This window comes from Hemitrygon akajei, chromosome 17, assembly GCF_048418815.1.
Source record: "Hemitrygon akajei chromosome 17, sHemAka1.3, whole genome shotgun sequence".
NCBI lineage: Eukaryota > Metazoa > Chordata > Chondrichthyes > Myliobatiformes > Dasyatidae > Hemitrygon > Hemitrygon akajei.
The window spans coordinates 86,593,726-86,619,829 of record NC_133140.1 but is presented as its reverse complement, the minus strand read 5'-3'; positions in this window follow the sequence as shown (position 1 = coordinate 86,619,829).

The following is a 26,104-nucleotide window of genomic DNA, read 5'->3' as shown; positions in this document are numbered from 1 at the left end:
AAGCCTTCAATAAACAACACCAGCTGAAAAGAAACACCACGCTTCGAGACTCAGTATTCCAGACGTAAAGGAGCCAGGCCAGTTCACTACCTTGTCCTTGAAACAGAGAGATGAACGGGCAGCTATGTCCATACATAAACACAAGAAATTAGGAGCAGGGAAGGCTACTCGGCCCCTCAGACTGGTCCACAATTCAGTACGATCGCATAACATCGACTATACCAGTGACTCCTTCCTAACACTTTAAGCAACTTCAAGGCCTGCAACACGACACTGGCCACGGACGCTGCCCCTCCCCCTCCCCCAGGTGATCAGGCATTGTCCATAACAGCAGCAGATGTGAAACGGACTCTGCAGAGAGTCAGTCCCCACAAGGCGGCCAGGCCTGACCGCATCCCAGGCCGAGTACTCATGGAGTGTGCACACCGGCTACCGACATCTTCAACACATCACTCATGCAGGCTGCAGTCCCACACGATGATTCAAATCAACCACCATCACATCTGTACTCTACACCTCTAGAGCTAAACAACTACCGCCCAGCACCACTGACTCCAGCCATTATGAGATGCTTTCAACGGATGTCGTCTATTTGTCCAGCTTCATCTTAAATAAATCGAGTGATCTGGCTGTGGTGTTACCGAAAGAAAATCCTCTCCAAACCTACTGTGGGGGGGGGGGGAGAGGGTTGTTAGCTACAGAGACACAACATTTATAACACTACCCCTCACGATCATGGCTACAGCCTATTAATGAGGATGTAGAATTTTTATTTCTCTTGCTGGTTAACTTTCCTATGCTTGCTTATAATTCTTATATAATCACCGATATATCTGTAATTGTTCAGTGAATTTTCCAGTAATTCCTCCAAGAGAAGCACAGCCTTGTCGCAGGGTTTGGAGGCTTGTGTGCCTCAGTGACCAGCAGAGTTCTGTTGATGGAGTCAGGCCTTTATGCTTTGGCTCCTGGTAGGGTCACCCATGCCAAACAGGTCAAAGGGCAGAGGCCAGACTAAGAGTGGTCCACAGGTTCCGAGGTTCAGCTCAGGGCTAACAGCTGTGACTGGTCAAACAAAACTGTTACAAAAACAGCAATGAAGTATCCTTCTACATCTGAGTGGCCAAGGACAGAGAGATGGAGGACCCTAAATGCCAGCAGGCGTAACGGGCAGTAAGTCAACAAGTTTCCAGTAACTGCAGTTCAGCTGCATCTGTATTTTTCTAAAAACTTCGTAGTGTTTCTGCAGCAGGTGTTAAGCCGCTTGAATCTGCCTACATCACTGCAATATTGTCATTTCTAGCTTGAGTATCAGGTGACTATAACTTCTTTTTCAGATTTCGGAGACATTAACGATGATCTTTCAAGAATTGGTAGATTCTGGCATTGTACCAGATGACTGGAAAATTGCAAATGTTACTCTGCTATTTAAGAAGGATGGGAGGCAGCAGAAAGGAAACTATAGACCAGTTAGCCTGATGTCAGTGGCTGGGAAGTTGTTGGAATTGATTGTTAGGGATGAGATTACGGAATACCCGGAGGCACATGACAAGATAGGCCAAAGCCAGCATGGTTTCCTAAAAGGAAGATCCTGCCTGACAAACCTACTGCAATTCTTTGAGGAAATTACAAGCAGGGTAGACAAAGGAGATGCAGTAGACGTGGTGTACTTGGATTTTCAGAAGGCCTTTGACAAGGTGCTGCACACAAGGTTGCTTAGCAAGGTAAGAGCCCATGGAATTACAGGGAAGTTACTAGCATGGGTGGAGCATTGGCTGGTCGGTAGAAAACAGAGAGTGGGAATAAAGGGATCCTATTCTGACTGGCTGCCAGTTACCAGTGGAGTTCCACAGGGGTCGGTGTTGGGACCGCTGCTTTTTACAATGTACGTCAATGATTTGGACTACGGTATTAATGGATTAGTGGCTAAATTTTCTGATGATACAAAGATAGGTGGAGGAACAGGTAGTGTTGAGGAAACAGAGAGCGTGCAGAGAGACTTAGATAGTTTAGGGGAATGGGCAAAGCAGTGGCCAATTAAATACAATGTTAGAAAGTGTATGGTCATGCACTTTGGTGGAAGAAATAAACAGGCAGACTATTATTTAGATGGGAGAGAATTCAACATGCAGCGATGCAAAGGGACTTGGGAGTCCTTGTACAAGATACCCTAAAGGTTGACTCCAGGTTGAGTCAGTTGTGAAGAAGGCAAATGCAATGTTGGCATTCATTTCTAGAGGTATAGAATATAAGAGCAGGGATGTGATGTTGAGGCTCTATAAGGCACTTGTGAGACCACACTTGGAGTTTTGTGTGCAGTTTTGGGATCCTTATTTCAGAAAGGATATACTGACATTGGAGGGTTCAGAGAAGATTCACGAGAATGATTCCAGGAATGAAAGGGTTACCGTATGAGGAACGTCTGGCAGCTCTTGGGCTGTATTCCCTGGAGTTCAGGAGAATGAGGGGGGATCTCATAGAAACATTCTGAATGTTAAAAGGCCTGAACAGGTAAGATATGGCAAAGTTATTTCCCATGGTAGGGGAGTCCAGGACAAGAAGGCAAGACTTCAGGATTGAAGGACGTCCTTTTAGAACTGAGATGCGGAGAAATTACTTTAGTCAGAGGATGGTAAATCTGTGGAATTTGTTACCTCGAGTAGCTGTGAAGGCCAAGTCATTGGGTGTATTTAAGGCAGAGATAGTTAGGTTCTTGATTAACCAGGGCATCAAAGGGTGTGGGGAGAAGGCAGGGGAGTGGGGATGACTGGAAGAATTGGATCAGCCCCATGATTGAATGGCGGAGTAGACTCGATGGGCTGAATGGCCTACTTCTGCTCCTGTATCTTATGGTTTTATGGTCTTTTTCTTTCTCCTTCTGGAAATAAAAACCCTCCCCTCCCCTCTTCTTCTATTCCCTACTCTGGCCATTTATCTCTTCTCACCTGCCTATTCCCTCCACTGTGCCCCCTTCTCCTTGCCTTTCTCCCATGGTCCACTCTCCTCTCCTGTCAGATTCCTTCCTCTCTAGCCCTGTACCTTTCCCTCCCTACTTGTTTCATCTATCACCTTCTAGCTATCCTCCTTCCTCTACCCCTACCTTTTTATTCTGGCACCTTCCACCTTTCTTTCCAGTCCTGATGAAGCGTCTCGGCCTGAAACACTAATTGTTTATTCATTTTCATAGACGCTGCCTGGCCTGCTGAGTTCCTCCAGCATTTTGTGTGTGTTGCTTTGGATTTCCAGCATCTATAGACTTTCTTGTGTTTATTCCTTTTCTTTGTCTGTTTTATTGTTCATTCTTATATTGCAATATTTATCTACTTGTTGATTGATTACTTGATTGATCTAACACGGTAAATAAAACGATGGTAACCGCCAAGTTTTTTTCTTGACTTCTGAAGAACCTTTGGGTCAGTAATGCAGATCCAACAAGCCTGAGCCAACCATCCTCAGCCGGAGTCCGCAGGTCAGGTAGCATCGTGGACGGAAGAAACCTGTCGGTGTTTTGGATCGAGCCGCTGAGAGTGGAGAATGAGTCACTCTGTAAAGGGGAGAGGGAGAGGGGAAGCAGTGAGACAGGAGACAGGAGTCGAGGTGGCAGGTGAACCGTGGTGTGTGAAGGACGATGGTGAGATGGAATCAGGGTGAGTGTGACGATGAGACGGGGGTCGATGATCAGTGACGTCACAAAGGTTACAAGTGTTGGGATCTGAATGTGTTCTCTCCCTCCTCCAGTCCTCCAATTAATGCCCCCTTTCCCATATCACCCTCCAGGCTCTCAGCACCTATTTTTCTACCCCTCCCATTTCCAAATTACCTGCAACTCTGAGAATTTACCTACTGATTCCCTCTCCCTCCCCCCATCCCAGCCTCACACAATCTAATTCCACCTACCTTTCACCAACACCTCTACTTCCTCAGGAGACAGGAAAGTCAGTATAGATTTTATTGATGCACCATAGAAAGCGTCCTGTCCAGATACAACTCATCTCGGTACGGCAACTGCTCTGCCTGTGATCGCAGAGACGGCTCAGCTCGTCACAGGAACCAGGCTCCCTCCCTCCCTGTCTACACTTCTCACTGCCTCAGTAAAGCATAATCAAAGACCCCCCCACCTCCCTCATCACCTCTTCTCCCATCCCCCATCAAACAGAAGATACAAAAGCCTGAAAGTACATACTACCAGGCTCGAGGACAGCTTCTACCCCCACTGTTATCAGTCTCCTCGTTTGATAAAATGGACTTTATCTCACTAGGATCCTGTACTTCATTGTTTACCTGTGGTTTGTCTGTAGATTGTACACCTTATTCTGCATTATTATTATTACTATTGTTTTATCATGGTTCTTTAAGGTTGTTATAGCCAGGGATGTTAACGCTCCCTTTGCCTATTAAATGCTCCCAATGGCCTGCGTCTCAAATAGCCTCTGACAACCAAGTCCAGCTCCTGGCCTTCACGTGTGGCTCAGCTACGAAGCCTAACAGAACCGTTTCTACTGACAGGAGAAGGGGCAAAGGCGGGTTACTGGTGCCTTAAAACCAGTCACTTCGGGCAGATGGGGCTCACCAGCTGTGGTTAGATAGATAGATAGATAGATAGATAGATAGATACTTTATTCATCCCCATGGGGAAATTCAACATTTTTTCCAATGTCCCATACACTTGTTGTAGCAAAAACTCATTACATACAATACTTAACTCAGTAATAATATGATATGCATCTAAATCACTAACTCAAAAAGCATTAATAATAGCTTTAAAAAAGTTTTAAAAAGTTGGCAGCTCATCTAGGAGAAGGAAAACTCTGATCTCAAACCTCTGCTGCCTTGTGGCTGAACCCACTCATGGGGAAGGCTTCAGGAGTAAACCTCGAGGAAAGATCTGGAGTTGGAGTCCCTAAGGCAGTCCTACGTTGACTGGCAGCTCCAGTGATGTCAAATGGTATCGGTCTCTGCCGTTCCTTAGGGTTCATCAGCACTGTAGAGAGGGGGAGCCTGTGCACGGGGCAACAGCTTGTTTTCCGTATCCTCCTGCCCAGGCTTGTGTATCTAGCCAGCTAGGACTCAAAATCCACGGTCGACCCTGACCGATGGAGGCTCCTATCATGCCATCTTGATTTACCTTGTTCTACCTCAATGCACTGTGTGATGATCTGATCTGTATGAACTGTCGTAAGACAAGTTTTTCACTGTATCTCGGTACATGTGACAACAATAAACCAATACCTCTTCCCTAATGGCTCCCGGTATTAACTAGCATGTTCATCAGCTCCCAACACTGCAGAAACACAAGAGTGGGCATCACGAGCAAAGTATACAAAATGCTGGAGGAGCTCAGCATGTCAGGCTGCCTGATCTGTTGAGATTCCACATCACCCCCTCCAGGCAGCTGTCACAACCTTCTCCTTCCTCATCCCTACCGTCCTCCATCCTACACCCTCCTTGGTTCACGACTTACCCTCTGGAAATCCCACCCTATTTGCCTCCCCCTCCCCCTCCTCACTAACTCCCTCTGCTGAGGCATTGGTCAGACCACACTTGGAGTATCACAAGCGGTTTTGGGGCCCTTAACTAAGGAAGGATATGCTGACATTGGTGAGGTTTGCAAAAATGATCCAGCAATGAAAAGGTTAACATTTGAGAAGCATTTGATCGTTCTGGGTCTGGCCTTGCTGGAATTTAGAAGATTGAGGGGAGCTCATTGAAACCTATGGAGTATTGAAAGGCCTCCAGAGAAAGGACGTGGAGAGGATGTTTCCCATGGTGGGGGAGTCTAGGACCAGAGGGCACAGCCTCAAGGTTGAAGGATGTCCTCCTTAGAACAGAGATGAGAAGGAATTTCTTTAGCCGGAGGGTGCTAAATCTGTAGAATTCATTGCCACAGACAGCTGTTGAGGCAATTCATTGGGTATATTTAAAGCAAAGGTTGATAGATTCTTGATTAGTCAGGGTGTCAAAGGTTATGGACAGAAGGCAAGAGTTGAGAGGGATAATAAATCAGCCATGATAGAATGGCAGAGCTTACTTGATGGGCCAAATGGTCTAATTCTGCTCCTATGTCTTGTTGTCCTCCTATACAATATACGGTCCCTCTCCACTCTCGACCTGAAGCGTTGACTGCCCACTCACCTGTCTCTCCACACCCACACAGTCACTGCTGAGCCTGACAGTACATTGTGCTGCTCCTGGCTCCGGCGTCTGACTCCACAGCGCCACCTGCAGGAACTGGGCAAAACTGCATCCCATTTCAGATTAAAGTTTAGCTTTACTTGTCACAGGGGGTGAAGCCACCAGCACAGTCCGGGGATGTGCTGGGGCAGTGTGTAAGTGTCACCACTCCTATGAAGACATCAAACACGCCCACAACTTCCTAACCCAAACCCATACGCCTTTGGACCGTGGGAGGAATCTGCAGCACCCGGAGGAAACCCACGGTCATGGGGAGAGCATACAAGCTCCTTTCAGCCATGTCACTGGTGCTGTAAAGCATTATGCTAACCACTACACTACCATGCCAAACCAGCAGGGGCACAGAAATGCAATGTTAGATCATTTCGGGAGGGGGTGAGGTGAGGGGGGTGGGAGATGGAGAGAGGGGGAGCAATGTTTTAAAACTGTGTGGATGAACAAATCACATTCCTGTGATCAGGGCAGACCAACATTACAATAATTAGTTAAATTAGTTAAATTAAAGAAACGTGAAAGTGACAGAAATTACACAAAACAAAATCGCTTCCGGGTCAGTGGCTGGTGCAGTTGAACAGGGCTGAAAATGTGCTCTTCAATTTAGTCTCAAAGTGTGTCAAAGAAACTCTTCCACCTTCCAGCCCAGCTTGTTCCCTGTGAGCTAGTGGCACTGCCTGCCTTTGGCTCCTTTCACTCTAAACCTTCCCTAACCTCGTACGTATCTGTAAAATGGCCTGATACAGATAAAAGGCAACACGAGTGAATCTGCAGATGCTGGAAATAAATAAAAAACACAAAATGCTGGCAGAACTCAGCAGGCCAGACAGCATCTATGGGAGGAGGTAATAACGACATTTCGGGCCGAAACCCTTCATCAGGAGTGAAGTAACATGGGATGGTCGAGGGGGGATAAGAAGTGGGGGGAGGGATAAAGTAGAGAGCTGGGAAGTAATAGGCTGGAGGGAAATGGGCTGGGGGAAGGTGGAGAATTATGGGAAATAAAAGAGAAAGAAAGGTAGGGCTGGGGGGAGAGATTATAGTGAGGGGGGAAAAGAGAGAGAAAGAGAACCAGACTAAAATAATAGATAGGGATGGGGGTAAAGGTGGGGGGTAGGGGTATCAACGGAGGTCAGTGAGTTGGATGTTCATGCCAGCAGGAAGGAGGCTACCTAGGCGGGAGATAAGGTGTTGCTCCATCGACCTGCGTGTGGCCTCATCTTGACGGTAGAGGAGGCCATGGACAGACATGTCGGTGTCATCCCTGCAAACGGAAGAAGTGCTACACCTGCCCCCACACTTCTTCCCTCACCACCATCCCAGGCCCCAGACAGTCCTTTCAGGTGAGGCACCTCTTCACCTGCGAGTCAGCTGGGGCGATATACTGTATCCGGTGCTCCGATGTGGCCATTTATACATTGGGGAGACCCGCCACAGACTGGGAGACCGTTTCGCCGAACACCGGCGCTCAGTCCTCCAGCAGTGGCGGGATCTCCCTGTGGCCACACACTTCAATTCCACAGACCACTCCCACTCCGACATGTCTGTCCATGGCCTCCTTTACCGTCAAGATGAGGCCACATGCAGGTCGATGGAGCAACACCTTATCTCCCGCCTAGGTAGCCTCCTTCCTGCCGGCATGAACATCCAACTCACTGACCTCCGTTGATACCCCTGCCCCCCACCCTTACCCCCATCCCTATCTATTATTTTAGTCTGGTTCTCTTTCTCTCTCTTTTTCCCCCCTCACTATAATCTCTCCCCCCGGCCCTACCTTTCTTTCTCTTTTATTTCCCATAATTCTCCACCTTCCCCCCCCCAGCCCATTTCCCTTCAGCCTATCACTTCCCAGCTCTCTACTTTATCCCTCCCCCCACTTCTTATCCCCCCTCGACCACCCCATGTTACTTCACTCCTGATGAAGGGTTTCGGCCCGAAACGTCATTATTACCTCCTCCCATAGATGCTGTCTGGCCTGCTGAGTTCTGCCAGCATTTCGTGTTTTTTATTTGATACAGATAAAAGCCTGAATTATCTGTTTATTCTCCTCCACAGATGCAGCCGGATCCACTGAGTTCCTCCAGCAATTCCCATGCATTCCTCAATTCATTTGAGCAATATAATTGCTCCTGCCCTATCAGCTCCTCTCCCTTTGATTTCAGACTACCCACCCTGGGGGGAAGGCAATGACCATTCCCTTTCCCTATTCCCCTCATGATTTTAAATAACTCCACGAGGTCACCCCTCAGCCTCCTTCCCTGCATAGGAAATCCACAGCCTATCCTATGACTCCTCATGAGACGCCATGCTAGCGTAGCAGTTAACATGATGCTATTACGGTTCAGAGTTCAAATCCAGCTTCCTCTGTAAGAAAGTTTGTGGAATGTGTGGGTTTTCTCTGGGTGCTCTGGTTTCCTCCTACAGTCCAAATACGTACCGGTTAGTGGGTTAATTAGTCATTGTAAATTTGTCCTATGATTAGGCTAGGGTTCAGTTCGTGGGTTGCTGGTCAGCATGGGTCAGTGGGCCAGAAGGGCCTGTTCCGTGCTGTATCTCTAAATAAATAAAATTATAAGTACTAAATGAGTAAACAGTCGACGTGTGTAACATCAGTTGTTTGTTCATTTTCATACCTGCCTGACCCGCTGAGTTCCTCCAGTGTTTTGACTGTGTTGCCCTGGTATCCAGCATCTGCGGAGTCTCATGTGTTTATAATTCAGTCCTGCCAGACCCGGTCACATCCTTACACCAGGAGCAGAATTAGGCCATTTGGCCCATCGAGTCTGCTCCACTATTCAATCATGACTGACTGATCCTTTTTTTCCCCTCCTCAGCCCCACTTCCCAGCCATCTCCCCGTAATCTTTGATGTTGTGTCCAATCAAGAGCCTATCAATCTCTGCCTTAAATACACCCAACAACCTGGCTTCCACAGCTGCATGCGGTAACAAATTCCACAAATTCACCACCCTTTGGCTAAAGAAATTTCTCTGCATCTCTGTTTTGAATGGATACCCCTCTATCCTGAGGCTGTGCCCTCTTGTCCTAGACTCCCCCACCATGGGAAACATCCTTTCCACATCTACTCTGTCTGGGCCTTTCAACATTCAAAAGGTTTCAATGAGATCCCACTCATTCTTCTAAATGTGAGTACAGACCCAGAGCCATCAAACATTCCTTGTATGATAACCCTTTCATTCCTGGAATCATCCTTGTGAACCTCCTCTGAACCCTCTCCAATGCCAGAACATCTTTTCTAAGATGAGAAGCCCAAAACTGTTCACAATACTCAAGGTGAGGCCTCACCAGTGTCTTATAAAGCCTCAGCAACACATCCCTGCTCTTGTATTCTAGACCTCTTGAAATGAATACTAACATTGCATTTGCCTGCCTCTCCACCAACTCTACCTGCAAGTTAACCTTCAGGGTGTTCTGCACAAGGACTCCCAAGTTCCTCTGCATCTCAGATTTCTGGATTTTCTCCCCATTTAGAAGATAATCTGCACATTTGTTTCTTCTATGGAAGTGCATGACCATGCATTTTCCAACATTGTACTTCATTTGCCACTTTCTTGCCCATTCTCCAATATAAGTCCTTCTGCAGCCTTCCTGTTTCCTCAACACTACCTGCCCCTCCACCAACCTTTGTATCATCTAAAAGCTTGAAAACAAAGCCATCTATTCCATCATCTAAATCATTGAAATACAGCATAAAAAGAAGTGGTCTCAACACCGACCCCTGTGGAACACCAATAGTCACTGTCAGCCAACCTGAAAAGGATCCTCTTATTCCCACTTGCTGCCTCCTACCCATCAGCCAATGCTCTAACCATGTCAGTAAATTTCCTGTAATACCATGGACTCTTAACTTGGTAAGCAGCCTCATGTGTGACACCTCGTCAAAGTCCAAATACACAACATCCACTACATCCCCTTTATCTATCCTACTTGTAATCTCCTCAAAGAATTCCAACAGTTTCGTCAGGCAAGATTTTCCCTGAAGGAAACCATGCCGACTTTGTCCTATCTTGTCCTGTGTCACCAAATACTCTATAACCTCATCCTTAACGATTGAATTCAACATCTTCCCAGCCACTGAGGTCAGGCTAACTGGTCTATAATTTCTTTTCTGCTGCCTTCCTCCTTTCTTAAATAGAAACATTTGCAACTTTCCAGTCCTCTGGCACCATGCCAGAGTCCAATGACTTTTGAAAGACCGTTACTAATGCCTCCACAATCTCCATTGCTACCTCTTTCAGAACCCTGGGGTGCAGTTCATCTTGTCCGGGTGACTTATGTACCTTTAGGTCTTTCAACATTTTGAGCACCTTCTCCCTCGTAATAGTAACTGCACCCACTTCTCTTCCCTCACACCCTTCAACACCTAGAACATTGCTAGCATCTTCCACAGTGAAGACTGATGCAAAATACTCATTTAGTTCAGCAGCCATCTCTTTGCCGCCATTATTATTTCTCCGGCCTCATTTTCTAGCGGTCCTATATACACTTTTATCTCTCTTTTATTTTTTACATACTTAAAAAAGCTTTTACTATCCACCTTGATATTGTTTGCTAGCTTGCTTTCATATTTCATCTTTTCCCTCCTAATGATTCTTCTAGTTGCTTTCTGTAGTTTTAAAAAGCTTCCCAATCCTCTACCTTCCCACTATTTTTTGTTTTGATGTACATTAGCTTTGACTTCCCTTGTCAGCCACAGTTGTACTATTTTGCCATTTGAGTATCTCTTTGTGTTTGGAATACATCTATCCTGCTCCTTCCTCATTTTCCCCAGAAACTCACACTGCTGTCATCCCTGCCAGCATCTCCTTCCAATTTACTTTGGCCAACTCCTCTCTCATTCCACTGTAATTTCCCTCACTCCACTGAAATACTGACTTTACATCAGACTTTACTTTCTCCCTATCAAGTTTCAACTGGGTGAATCCACAACCTTTTTGTATGCAGATAGTTCGAGGATGTAATCATGCTTCTCTTGTACTGGAAGAATCCACCTACGAATTTTCAGAGTTAACCTAACATTTCCAACAAAGCACAGCTCAGCTCCTCAAGATGGAAGGACAAGCCTGGTGGTTCAATTGTTTCAGTCTTGACAAAAGCAACAGCCATCCTGCAAATTCATTACTTTACTTTCTCCCTATCAAGTTTCAAGTTGAACTCAACCATGTTGTGATCTCCTAAGGGTTTCTTTACCTTCAGCTCCCTAATCACCTCTGGTTCATTACGTAACACCTAATCCAGTATTTCTGAGCTCCAAGTAGGCTCAACAACAAACTGCTCTAAAAAGCCATCACGTAGGCATTCAACAAACTCTCTCTCTTGAGATCTGTTACCAACCTAATTTTCCCAATTTACCTGCATGTTAAAATCTCCCATGACTATCATAACATTGCCTTTTTGAAACACTTTTTCTATTTCCTGCTGTAATCTGTGGTCCACCTCCCAGCTACTGTTTGGAAACCTATATATAACAGCCATCAGGGCCCTTTTACCCTTGCAGTTTCTTAACTCAATCCACAAGAATTCAACATCTTCCGATCCTATGTCACATCTTTCTACTGATTTGATGCTATTCTTTACCAGCAGAGCCACACCACCCCCTGCCCACCTTCCTATGTGTATAACCTACAATGTGTAACCTTGAACATTCAGCTCCCAACTACAACCATCCTTCAGCCATGATTCAGTGATGTCCACAACATCACACCTACAATCTGTAAAAGAGCAACAAGATCATCCACCTTATTTCCTATACTCCATCCATTGAGATACAGTATAACACTTTGAGAACTGAATTTTGTCTGATCATCTACCTGTCCTTCCTGACAATCTGACTGCATGCTATCTTTGCTTCTTTAACTATCTGTCCTATTCTGAATCCTGTCACTCCTGTTCCCATTCCCCTGCCAAATTAGTTTAAACCCTCCCCAACAGCTCTAACAAATCTGTCCGCGAGAATATTGGTCCTCCTCGGGTTCAGATTCAACCCGTCACTTTTGTACCAGTCATACCTCCCCCAGAAGAGATCCCAGTGATCCTGCCCCCTACACCAGCTTCTTACTCACACATTAATCTGCAAAATCATCCTGTTTCTGCCCTCACTGAACCTTTTCAGCATCCTTTCCAGGTTAATGATGTCCTTGCCACAGCCAGGCAACAAAGAACTGTACAAAATATGGTCTCACCAACACCTTATACAGTTCTAGTGTGATGCCTCAGCTCTTGTCCTCCGCACAGACACAAGACAGTAGACGCTGCAGTCTGGTCCAACACACTATCTGCCGGAGGAACTTTGCAGTTTCAGCAGCGTCTGAGGGCAGGAGGGAGGGAAGGGAAGGAATTGTTGATGCTTCTGCTTTCTCCTTGCATCAGGACTCTGACCTGGTGAAAGATCTCAGCTGCAAAACTGTTTACCCTCATCCGTGGATGCTGCCTGACCTGCCGAGTAAACATCAACTGTTTACCCTCATCCATGGACGCTGCCTGACCTGCCGAGTAAACGTCAACTGTTTACTCCTTGTCCGTGGATGCTGCCTGACCTGCCGAGTAAACGTCAACTGTTTACTCCTTGTCCGTGGATGCTGCCTGACCTGCCGAGTAAACGTCAACTGTTTACTCCTCGTCCGTGGACGCTGCCTGACCTGCCGAGTAAACGTCAACTGTTTACTCCTCGTCCGTGGATGCTGCCTGACCTGCTGAGTAAACATCAACTGTTTACCCTCATCCATGGACGCTACCTGACCTGCCGAGCAAACGTCAACTGTTTACCCTCATCCGTGGATGCTGCCTGACCTGCCGAGTAAACATCAACTGTTTATTCCTCATCCGTGGACACTGCCTGACCTGCCGAGTAAACATCAACTGTTTACTCCTCATCCGTGGATGCTGCCTGACCTGCCGAGCAAACGTCAACTGTTTACTCCTCATCCGTGGATGCTGCCTGACCTGCCGAGTAAACATCAACTGTTTACCCTCATCCGTGGATGCTGCCTGACCTGCCAAGCAAACATCAACTGTTTACTCCTCGTCCGTGGACGCTGCCTGACCTGCTGAGTAAACATCAACTGTTTACCCTCATCCATGGACGCTACCTGACCTGCCAAGTAAACATCAACTGTTTACCCTCATCCGTGGACGCTGCCTGACCTGCCGAGCTCCTCCGGTATTTTGTGTGTGTTGCTTGGATTTGCAACATCTGCAGAATCTCTTGTGTTTGTGATCAGGACACTCTGCTCTGACTGATAAAGACAAGCATGCAAAACACCTCCTTCACCACCTAGTGTGTGTCACCTTTTTCAGGGAACGATGTACTTGTAGGGCTGTGCTCTACACCACTCCGTCATTTACTGTGTAAATCTTCCTGGTTTAACTCACCAAAATGCAACATCACTGCCCTGTCTGAAAAGACTCCTGTTTTATATTTGGAATATTCCTTCATTACTAGGTCTAAATTCTGGCTGATCCCATCTCAACAGTAGCCATGTGGGCTTCTTCACTCCGTGAAATACCCTCCGTCCGTGAGTCCTGGGGTCGATACTGAGCGTTGTAGACCAAAGTTGGCAAGTCCAGAGTCAAGGGCAATGGTCAGATACTGGTGGGGGGGGGGGGGGGGGAACCATGTCTGGATGTCAGAGGCTGAAGCCTTGTGAGTCCACAGAAGCGTCGTTGCGGGCAGTGGAGTGAGCCGGGAGTAGAGTGGAGGCCTAAGGGCTTTGGCTCAACGGGCTTCGGCGGAACCGGGCGAGACGAGGCGAGGAAGACCGGAGCTGCAGAGCTCTCACAGCTAGTTGCTTGGTAAGTAGTCCTGCTTCCTTTTACACTTATAACTTTAAAAGTATTGTTAAATAGTGTGATAGTTAGCTGTATCGGGGCAAAGGGTTCTTGCATAACTAATACTAGTACATTAAATGAACTATATAGCATGGAGCAGGTGATGTAATACTGCTGCGAGATGTGGGAACCAGTAGACCCCATTGAGGGACACGGCGACTACATTTGCAGCAAGTGTTTGTTGCTCGAGGAACTCCAGCTTCATATTGATGAGCTGCAGTCCGAGCTTCAGACACTGCGACACATCAGGGAGGGGGAGAGTTACCTGGACTCTGTGTACCAGGAGATAGCCACACCTAATAGATTAACTAATGTAGATTGCAGTCAAGCACAGGATGGTGTGGCTATGAGTGAGGCAAGTAGGGGAATCCAGGAGGTAGGGCTGGAGGAGATGCAGGCCTCGCTCTTGTCCAACAGATTCGAGGCTTTAACTCCCTGTGAGGGCAGGAGCGGGGACTGTGGGGAGGATGAGCAACCTGCCCATAGCACCGTGGAGTGGGGGGCCATTCCAGAGGGGGGAGTCAATAGAAATGTTGTAGTAATAGGGGACAGTATCGTCAGGGGGATAGATAGGGTTCTCTGCAACCGAGAGCGAGAGTCCCGAAGGCTATGTTGCCTGCCTGGTGCCAGGGTTAAGGACATCTCTTCTGGGCTGGAGAGAAACTTGCAGTGGGAGGGGGAGGATCCAGTTGTCTTAGTACACATCGGTACTAATGACATAGATAGGACAAGGAAGAAGGTTCTGTTACAGGAATATGAGCAGCTAGGGGTCAAATTAAAAAACAGAACCTCAAGGGTAATAATCTCTGGATTATTACCTGAGCCACAAGCAAATTTGGCTAGGTTAAATAAAATTAGGGAGTTAAACGCGTGGCTCAAAGACTGGTGTGGGAGAAGTGGGTTTTGCTTCTTGGGACACTGGCACCAGTACTGGGACAGGAGAGAACTGTTCTGGAGGGACGGGCTTCACCTGAACCGGGCTGGGGTTAGTGTCCTGGTGAATCATATAACTAGGGCTGCAGAGAGGTCTTTAAACTAACTAGTGGGGGGGAGGGTTCTAGAGAGCAAATAATTAAAAAGACAATGGAGAAGGTAATGGATGTAGGTAAAAGTGGAGGAATAAAAAGACAGAGTGTGTCAGGAGGGGAAAGAATGTACGGAGATAAGCGTAAAGTTGTACAAAAGGAAAAGGTAGGAAATAAGTGTCAAACATATTTGAAAGTCCTTTATTTGAATGCACGTAGTATTAGGAATAAAATTGATGAGTTGACGGTACAAATAATTACGTATGGTTATGATATTGTGGCAATTACGGAAACATGGCTGCAGGGTGACCAGGACTGGGAATTAAACATACAAGGGTATTCGACAATTAGGAGAGACAGGCAAGAAGGAAAAGGAGGTGGGGTGGCTATGTTAATAAAGCAAGAAATCACTGCAATAAAGCGAAATGATATTGGCTCAAAGGATCAGGATAACGAAACAATTTGGGTAGAAATAAGAAATAGTAAAGGGAAAAAAGCAGTGGTGGGAGTAGTCTATAGGCCTCCAAACAGTTGTAACTCAGTTGGTCGGAGCATAAATCAGGAAATAGTTGGGGCTTGTAATAAGGGAACAGCTATAATTATGGGGGATTTTAACTTTCATATTGACTGGAATAATCAAGTCGGACACGGCAGCCTTGAAGAAGAGTTTATTGAGTGTATTCGGGATGGGTTCCTTGAACAATACGTTACTGAGCCGACAAGGGGGCAAGCAGTCTTAGATCTGGTCCTGTGTAATGAGACAGGACTAATAAAAAATGTCCTAGTAAAGGATCCCTAGTAAAGTGACCATAACATGGTCGAATTCCATATTCAATTAGAGGATGAGAGGGTTGGATCTCAAACAAGTGTACTGAGCTTAAATAAAGCTATGATGGTATGAGAGTGGAATTGCTTAAGATGGATTGGGAAAATAGATTAAAGGGTAGATTGGTACTTGATCAGTGGTGTATATTTAAGGAGTTATTTTACAACTATCAAGAAAAATATATTCCACTGAAGAAAAAAGGGTGTAAAAGAAAAAATAGTTATCCATGGCTAAGTAAAGAAATAAAGCAAAGTATACGACTAAAAAGAAAGTTATATAAGGTAGCTATATCTAGTGGGAAGGTTGAAGATCGAGAAGCTTTTAAAGATCAGCGGCAAATAACAAAAAGATTGATTAAGAAGGGGAAGATAGATTATGAAAGTAAATTGGCGAAAAACATAAAAGCAGATAGTAAGAGTTTTTATAGTTACATAAAAAGAAAAAGGGTGGCTAAAGTAAATGTTGGTCCCCTAGAAGATGAGACTGGGAAATTAATGGTAGGGGACATGGAGATGGCGGAAACGCTGAACAAATATTTTGTATCAGTTTTTACAGTAGAGGACACTCAAAATATCCCAACACTGGATAAACAGGGGGCTCTAGGGGGAGAGAAGCTAACTACGATTCAAATCACCAAGGAAATGGTACTTGATAAATTAATGGGACTGAAGGTGGATAAATCCCCTGGACCAGATAGCTTGCATCCTAGGGTCTTAAGGGAAGTGGCGGTCGGGATTGTGGATGCATTAGTGATAATTTTTCAAAACTCGCTGGACTCGGCAATGGTCCCGGCAGATTGGAAAAATGCTAATGTAACTCCTTTATTTAAAAAGGGCAATAGACAGAAGGCTGGAAATTATAGGCCAGTTAGCCTAACATCTGTGGTTGGCAAAATGTTGGAATCGATAATTAAGGAAACAGTAACAGGGTATTTGGATAAACATAGCTTAATAGGACAAAGTCAGCATGGCTTTACAAAAGGGAAGTCATGTTTGACAAACTTGTTGGAGTTCTTTGAGGACATAAAATATAGGGTAGATAAAGGGGAACCAGTGGATGTGGTGTACTTGGACTTCCAAAAGGCATTTGACAAGGTGCCACACCAAAGATTATTACTTAAGGTAAAAAATCATGGGATTGGGGATAATATTCTGGCATGGGTGGAGGATTGGCTTTCTAACAGAAAACAGAGAGTTGTGATAAATGGTTTATTCTCAGACTGGCAGTTGGTGACTAGTGGTGTTCCGCAGGGGTCGGTGTTGGGACCCCAACTCTTTACAATCTATATTAATGATTTGGAGAAAGGGACTAAGTGCAACATATCGAAGTTTGCTGATGACACAAAGATGGGAGGGAGTGTAATGAGTGTGGAGGACATTGAAACCCTGCAGGGGGACATAGATAGGCTGAGTGATTGGGCAGACATTTGGCAGATGAAATATAATACTGACAAGTGTGAGGTCTTGCACTTTGGCAGGAAAAATAATAGAGCAAGTTATTATCTAAATGGAGAGAAACTGGAAAGTGCTTCTGTGCAAAGGGATCTGGGGGTCCTGGTGCAGGAAACACAAAAAGTTAGTATGCAAGTGCAGCAGGTGGTCAAGAAGGCCAATGGAATGCTGGCTTTTATTGCTAGGGGGATGGAGTATAAGAACAGGGAGGTCTTACTGCAGTTGTACCGGGTATTGGTGAGACCACACCTGGAGTACTGCGTGCAGTTCTGGTGTCCATATTTAAGAAAGGACATACTGGCTCTCGAGGCAGTGCAGAGAAGGTTCACTAGGTTAATTCCGGGGATGGATGGGTTGATGTATGATGAGAGGTTGAGTAGATTGGGACTCTACTCATTGGAGTTCCGAAGAATGAGAGGCGATCTTATTGAAACATATAAGATTGTGAAGGGGCTTGATCGGGTGGATGCGGGGAGAATGTTCCCAATGATGGGTGAAACTAGGACTAGGGGGCATAATCTTAAAATAAGGGGATGCCGTTCCAGGACTGAGATGCGGAGAAATTTCTTCACTCAGAGGGTAGTGGGGCTGTGGAATTTACTGCCCCAGAGAGCTGTGGAAGCTACTACACTCAATAAATTCAAAACGGAGATAGACATTTTCCTGGATAAAAATGGCATTAGGGGATACGGTGAGCGAGCAGTTAAGTGGACATGAGGCTAGGTTTAGATCAGCCATGTGATCTCCTGGAACAGTTTTCGATAGCCTGGATGGGTCAGAGAGGAATTTTCCAGATTTTTTCTCCTAATTGGCAACTCGGTTTTTTTTCCCCGGGTGATCACATGGGTTTGGGCGGGATGAATAATAAAATAAAATGGGCGGCATGGTGCCCTGTTGGTTGGCACTGTTGCCTTGTGGGATTCGGTGAAAACTAGAGTTAAGATTGGATCAGCCATGATCTTGTTGAATGGCGGAGCAGGCTTGAGGGGCCGATTGGCCTACTCCTGCTCCTATCTCTTATGCTCTTAAAGACTGGAAGTGCAGAGGTGGCCCGTCCTGGGGTCAGTAGGTGGGAATGGATAGTAAGGAGAAAGGGTTTGTCTTGTTGTTGTTGCTGGTGATGTTCAGCTGAACATGGTGGGCATGCTACGTTGGTGCTGGAATGTGTGGTGACACTTGCAGACTGTGCTGGTTGTCAACGTAAATGATGCGTTTCACTGTACATGAGGGCAGCGGGTCACACCCCAGCTTACCATCTTCCCACGGGCTTTTAATGCTGAGCGACTGATCATCCCCACCCACAAACTAACAAACAGCAGGTTTTGTAAACTGTGTTTAACTTTTGTTTTCATTCTGAATGCTGCTTACGCGAGTCCTTGTGTCTGTGATGCTGCTCCGGATAAATACGTCATTACACCTGTGCCTACTGGCTGGCAGTTAGCGGAACATTATTACAGTGCCAGTGATTGGTGTTCAGTTCTGCCACCGTCGGTACGCTCTCCCCACCACCATATGGTTTCCTCCGGGTGCTCCGGTTTCCTCCCACATTCCGAAGACGTGTGGGTTAGAGTTAGTAGTAAGCCGTGGGCTTGATACGTCAGTGCCAGAAGCAGCTGGCCTCGCTGATTTGATTTGATTCAAACACCTCATTTTGCTGTTTCCAATGTACTGTATTTCTGGCAAATAAAGCTAATCTTTGTGCACATGACAATAAACTCAACATTAACACTGGCCCTTGCTTCAACAGCCTCTGGTAACTCCCCCTCCAGATCTGATGTTTCCATGAGAATACTTCATCCTTCTGAACTTCAGTGACTATCAGGCAAACTTATTCAGTCTCTCCTGAAGAGGCCAAACCCCCCATGCAGTGGATGAGCTGAATGGCACCATCACCAAAGCAGGTAACCTTCCTTCCCCTGAGACTGAATAAAGACCAAACGGAGAAATCAATTGCTGATCAATTTAAAATGTGCTGTTTCTTCAGCTGGCTCTGAGTCTGTCTGTCTATTGAGAGATTCAGCAGGCCATTCCAGCCCAACAAGCCTCATCACTAATTACACCCTGTGACCAATTAACCTACTGTTACGAATGTGCCACAACTCTGAGGGGCCGAAGGGTACAAAGTAGCCCCCTCCTTTCTGAGAATCGCAAGATTGCTATTAATTCAGGTCTGGGACCCAGGAAATGAGAGAGAGACACGCAGAATCCACAAGGGTTTGGAATGTGTCCTGGCCCCCAGAAAGGCGGAACCATTGATAACGGCTATTGTCTCTTGGAGACGGAATTGTGTATTGAGTACTGTACTATTCATTGAAGCCCTCAGGGAATGACCAGAGTGGGCTGGTTGAGGGATGGCATCATCCCAACCTGATTGACATCTGAGACCCCGTGAGTAAGGATAAAAGAGGGTCTGGGGAACAACCCCTTTAGACGCACCAGGAGAGACGCTAGAAATCCCGTGACAGCGTTTAATAGCGACAGCCAGTGGGGGGCTCGCGTGTGTCCTTTCCCTTTGCCAGGATTGGGGCCTTACCACGGAAGAACGGCTTAGCTAAAGAAGAGGCCACCACCAACGAAATTTCGAAGGATCAACATCATAAAAAGGAAAAGCTGGCAAATTTCTAAAATTTGTCTCTCTCCAACCAAAAAGCTGCAGCCTGAATGAACTGAGTGACTTTTATATTTCCATCGGACAATACATTATCCCCTAGACAACGATAGAGCTATTTCTTATTGATTATTATTATACCCGCACTTTTAGATCTAGTATTGATGACGTATATTATCTGTATGTTTGCATTGATATTATTTTTGTGTATTTTTACCAATAAATACTGTTAAAAATAGTATCATCAGACTTCAACGGACCTCTCTATCTTTGCTGGTGAGTGACCCAGTTACGGGGTTCGTAACACTACTAACCCGTACATCTTTGGTTATGTGGGAGGAACCCATGTGGTTGGGGGAAAGCACAGAGACAGCAGCGGAATTGAACCTGTGTTAAAGGTGTACTAACAGCTACTGTGACACATGGCCAAATGGTTAAGGCGTTGGTCTAGTGATCTGAAGGTCGCTAGTTCAAGTCTCAGCAAGGCACCTAACCACACATTGCTCTGCGACGACACCGGTGCCAAGCTGTATGGGTCCTAATGCCCTTCCCTTGGAGAGGGGAGACATGCAGTATGGGCAACTGCCAGTCTCCCAGTCTCAGTCATCATTGAAAATCGATGGACAGCCAACGGAGAATAAGACTAACAGCTACACTATCATGCTGCCCACAGCCACAGCCACTTCAAAGGACTGCCAACCTCTATCGCATGGATGTGGGGTTACCCCTGACAGTGGTAGGACTGAGCCACTCAAGTCCACCCAGTGACTGAACCTGGAACACCCCTGGGCTGCAAGTCACCTGATGCTCTCATGTAATCTCTTTGACCCACTACTGTCAGGAAGGAGGTACAGGAGCATCAGGACGAGGACTGTCAGACTGGGTAACAGATTCTTCCCCCAGGCTGTGACTCTAATGAATACCCTGCCACCACCGAGGTCTTGTAACTAGGACATTTTACTAACTTAATTATGGTAATATTTGTTTATGTGCTGTGTGTGATATATGTTTTATAGGTGACGGAGGTCTGTTGTTTCATTTGATTGTATATACATAAAGCCAGGTGACAATAAACTTCAACTTAAGAACACTCCTCAGTCATGAATTCAATTGATCCTAGCAAGAAAGCATTTGTCATCATCAAATCATGATCAAAACTGACGCTAGGAATAAAGTGAACACTCCCAACCTCAGATGGTAAGGCAGGAGATGGCAGACTGCGTCGCCATCAGGGAAACATCCGCCCAGGTGGCAGTGGAGGACGTTGCCACTAGAGGGCAGCATCGGTCCGTTTCTGCTGACCCTCCGCTCACCTTCTCCCAGGTATTCACACAGGGGACAACACCCATCTCTACTCCCAATCATCTTCTCGAGATTTGCCTGTTTTGCAATAGCAGTCAAAGTCGAAATGCTGATGTTTAAAAACAAACACGGAGAATGCTGTTTCTCACATTCTGTTTACTCCTGGTGCCGGGGTTAGACATTAGAAAAGAAATAGGTTTAGGAGTAGGTTATAAAGACTATCGAGCCTTCTCTATCATTCAAAGTCATCACCTTCGCAACATTTTCCAGCACGATCCTGTTCGTTGATTCCCTTAACATCCACATACCTATCGATCTCCGTATTGAATGATTAGATTAACTTTATTTGTGACATATATATCGAAACATGCAGTGGAATCTGTCATTTGCGTCAATGACCAACACAGTCTGAGGATATGCTAGGGCAGTCCACAAGTGTTGTCAAATCAAATCAAATCAAGTTTAATTATAATTCAAACTATACATACATAAAGCTGAACGAGACAGCGTTCCTCTGGGGTCAAGGTGCAAAGCATTCAAAATTAGCAAGCAAACTTGAAAATAGTGAGTAAAATTCAGAAAACGAGTACATAATTCAAAAATAGTGAGCAAAGAGGCACGTTCACTCGAAGGAAAAACCCCTGACCGTGACGGACAGAAGTCTGGCAATGGTACCGTCTCCGGCAATGGCAGTCAGCCTGTCATTCCACCGCTCGGACACGGGAGGGCAGCACCGACCGAGAGGCCGGGCTGCGCAGCTTGTGTTGTTCTATGTTAGTGCCGGAATGTGCGGCGACACTTGGGGATCCCTCCAGCACATCCTTGGGCTTTGTTGAGGGCGAGAACAAGATTGCCGGAGAATATGTTGTCTCCCGGGTGCCAGGGTCCGGGATATCTGGGATGGAGTCCCCAGCATTCTTAAGTGGGAGGGTGAACAGCCAGAAGTCGTGGTCCATGTTAGTACCAATGACAGTAGGAGGAGTGACGAGGTTCTGCAAAGGGAGTTCGGTGCAGGATCTCCAGGATTGTGATTGCTACCCGTGCCGATGCTAGAGAGGCCAGAACTAGGAAGACTAGGCAGTTAATACGTAACTAAGCGGTAGGTGTAGAAGGGAGGGCATGCGATTTCTGGATCATTGGACTCGTTTCCAGGGAAGGTGGGACCTGTACAGAAGGGGTGGCTTGCACCTGAACTGGAGGGGGACTGATAGCCTAGTGGGAAGGTTTGTCAATGCTGCACAGTGGTGCAAGATTTGGCCCATCAAACAATCTGCTCTGTCATTTCATGGTGGCTGATCCAATTTTCCTCTCAGCCCCAATCACTTACCTTCCCCTCATGCCCTGACCAATCAAGAACCTATCAACCTCGGCCTTAAATATACATCAAGACTTGGCCTCCTCAGTTGCCTGTGGCAATGAATTCCACAGATCTCCACTCTCCGGCTAAAGAAATCGCTCTTTGTCTCGGTTCTAAAGGTATGCCCCTGTATTCTGAAGCTCTGTCCTCTGGTCTTAGACTTTCCCACCACAGGAAACATCCTCTGAGAAGTCAAAGCCAACATAAAAGCCAAAGAGAGGGCATATAATAGAGCAACAATTTGTGTGAAGTTAGAGGCTTTTAAAAACCAACAGAAGACAACTAAAAAGTTAAGAAGGTAAAGATGGAATAGAAAAGTAAGCTAGCCTACAATATTAAAGAGGATACCAAAAGTTCTTTCAGATACATAAAGAGTAAAAGAGAAGTGAGAGTGGATATCAGACTGCTGGAGAGGTAGCAATGGGGGACAATGAAATAGCGGACGAACTGAATAAGTATTTTGCAACACTCTTCACCATGGAAGACACTAGCAGTATGGTGGAAGTGCCAGGTGTCGGGGGCACAAAGTGCGTACAGTTAGCATAACTAGAGAGAAGGTACTTGGTAAAGGTCTGAAGGTAGATAAGTCATCTGGACCAGATGGTGTAACCCCAGAGTTTTGAAAGAGGTGGCTGAAGAGATCATGAAGGCATTAGTAATGATCTTTAAAGAATGGGTCTGGAAGATTGGAAAATTGCAAATGGCACTCCACTGTTCAAGAAAGGAGAGAGGCAGAAGAAAGGAAACTATGGGCCAGTTACTCTGATCTCAGTGGTTGGGAAGATGTTGGAGTGATTAAGGATGAGGTCTCAGGGTACTTGGAGGCACAGGATAAAATTAGCCGTAGTCAGCATGGCTTCCTCAAAAATCAACAGATCTGTTGGAATTCTTTGAAGAAATAATAATCAGGATAGACAAAGGAGAATTGGTTGATGTTGTGTACTTGGATTTTCAAAAGGCCTTTGACAACGTACCACACATGAAGCTGCTGAACAAGCTACTAGCCCATAATATTACAGGAAAGATTCTAGCATGGATAAAGCAGTGGCTGACTGGTAGGAGGGAAAGAGTGGGAATAAAGGGAGCCTTTTCTGGTTGGCTGCCGGTGACTAGTGATGTTCCACAGGGGCCTGTGTTGGGACCGATTCTTTTCATGTTCTATGTCAGTTATATGTCAGTTCATGTTATATGTTATATGCCCAATAGATGATGGAATTGACGGCTTGGTTGCAAAGTTTGCAGACGATATGAAGATAGGCAGAGGGACATGGAGTTTTTGAGAAGTAGAGATGTAATGTTACTTTATAAAGCAGTGGTGAGCAGTTTTGTGCCCCTTATCTAAGAGAGGATGTGCTGAAACTGGAGAAGGTTCAAAGGAGGTTCACAAAAATGATTCCAGGATTGAATGGCTTGTCATGTGAAGAACATTCGATGGCTCTGGGCCTGTTTTCACCAGAATTCAGAAGATTGAGGGGTGACCTCATTGAAACCTATCAAGTGGTGAAAGGCCTTGATAGAGTGGGTGTGGAGAAAATGTTTCCTGTGGTGGGAGAGTCTAAGAATGGAGGACACAGCCTTCGAATAAAGGGGCATCCTTTTAGAATGGAGATGAGGAGGAATTTCTTTAGCCAGACAGTGGTGGTGAATCTATGGAATTCTTAGCCACAGGCAGCTGTGGAGGTGAAGACTTTTATGTATATTTAAGGCAGAGGTTGATAGATCCTTGATTAGTCAGGGCAGGAAGGGATACAGGGGGAAGGCGTATGCAATAGTAGGCCAATTGCTCAATGTAAATTGTCCTGTGATTAGACTAATGTTGGATAGGTGGGTTGCGGGACGGCACAGCTGATTGGGCTGGGAAAACCCATTCTGCACTGTATCTCTAAATAAACAGAGAAATAATAGATAGGCGGGCTGCCAGTCGGTGATTGGGCAGCCACTGGGTGGCCATCGCTCTCCACAGAAGGACCGAGCTCGAGTCATCTCTCTCTGTGATGTGGACGGAGGATGTTTTCGTAATTCTCAGATTTATGGGGTTTTTGGTGTGGACTGTAGTTTATCTTGCTCTCCTTCAGTTTTCTGTATTTTCTTTCTTGTTGGCAGTCGGCGGGATGGGGTTTGGGAGCCTGACGTCCTTCTTAGCTTTTGTGCGGGGTGGGGTTGGGGATTTGGGGCTGATGTTCTTGAGGTGTTTTTCTGTGTTTGTTGTGTGCAAGAGAGGGGCTTGGGGTTTGATGTTATTATTGCTGTTTTTGTTTTCCTTGTTGACGATGTCAGTTTTTTTGTGGGGGAAGGGTTTGGAGGTTTAGGATCTGATGTTCTAGCTGCAGTTTTCAGTGTGAGTGGTACATTGGTTTTTTTTGCGAGGGAGGGTGTTTGGGGTTTGCAAGTTTTATTTCCTTTACCTGGGGGGAGTGATGTCTTTTCTTTCAATGGCCTCCATGGTTTTTCTGTATTTCATAGTAACATAGAAAACCTACCGCACAATACAGGCCCTTCGGCCCACAAAGTTGTGCCGAACATGTCCCTACCTTAGAAATTTCGAGGCTTACCCATAGCCCTCTATTTTTCTAAGCTCCATGTACCCATCCAAAAGTCTCTTAAAATACCCTGTATGTTGATAAATAAGTAACATAATTCCATTGCGTGAGAATGACGGCAGAGTTAATGACAATGTCCACAACATCGATCATGAACATTCCTTGTAATTACCTCAGCATTCCCAAAGATGTTTTTTTTACTCCTTTAGTGGCTGACAAGAAACTGGTATGCTGAGCAGCTGCTTGAAACTTGTACTGACTGTATTTACGCAGCTAATCCTCTGCCCAGACACCAGACTCTGTTTCTAATTCATGTTCTAATCCAGTGTGAGATTAAAGGAAGCTTTCTTTCACATGATGTATTCAGGGAAACTCAGCAGGCCAGACATCATCTATGGAAAAGAGTAAACAGTCAACATTTCAGGCCGAGGCCCTTCATCAGCACTGGAAAGGAAGGGTGAAGTCAGACAAGCTACGGAGAGGGGAGGATGAGGTACAAGGTGGCAGCTGGTGATAGGTGAGACTGGGAAAGGGGGAGGGGTGAAGTAAAGAGCTGGGAAGTTGTTTGGTGAAAGAGATACAGGGCTGGAGGAGGGGGAATCTAATAGGAGAGGGTGGAAGACCATGGAAGAAACAGAAGGAGAAGGAGCACCAGAGAGAGATGATGGGCAGGTAAGGGTAGAAGATGTGGGAGGGAAACAAAATGGTGAAAGGAGGGGGCAATTACCAGAAGTTTGAGAAATAAATGTTCATGCCATCAAGTTGGAGGCTACCCAGATGGAATATAAGGTGGTGTTACTGCAACATGAGTGTGGCCTCATCATGGCAGTAGAGGAGGCCATGGACTGACATGTCAGAATGGGAATGGGAAACAGAATGAGAAACCCTGCTTTTTGTGGCAGATGATGCTAAGGCGCTCGACAAAGCAATCTCCCACTGATACACAGGAAGCTACTCCAGGGGTA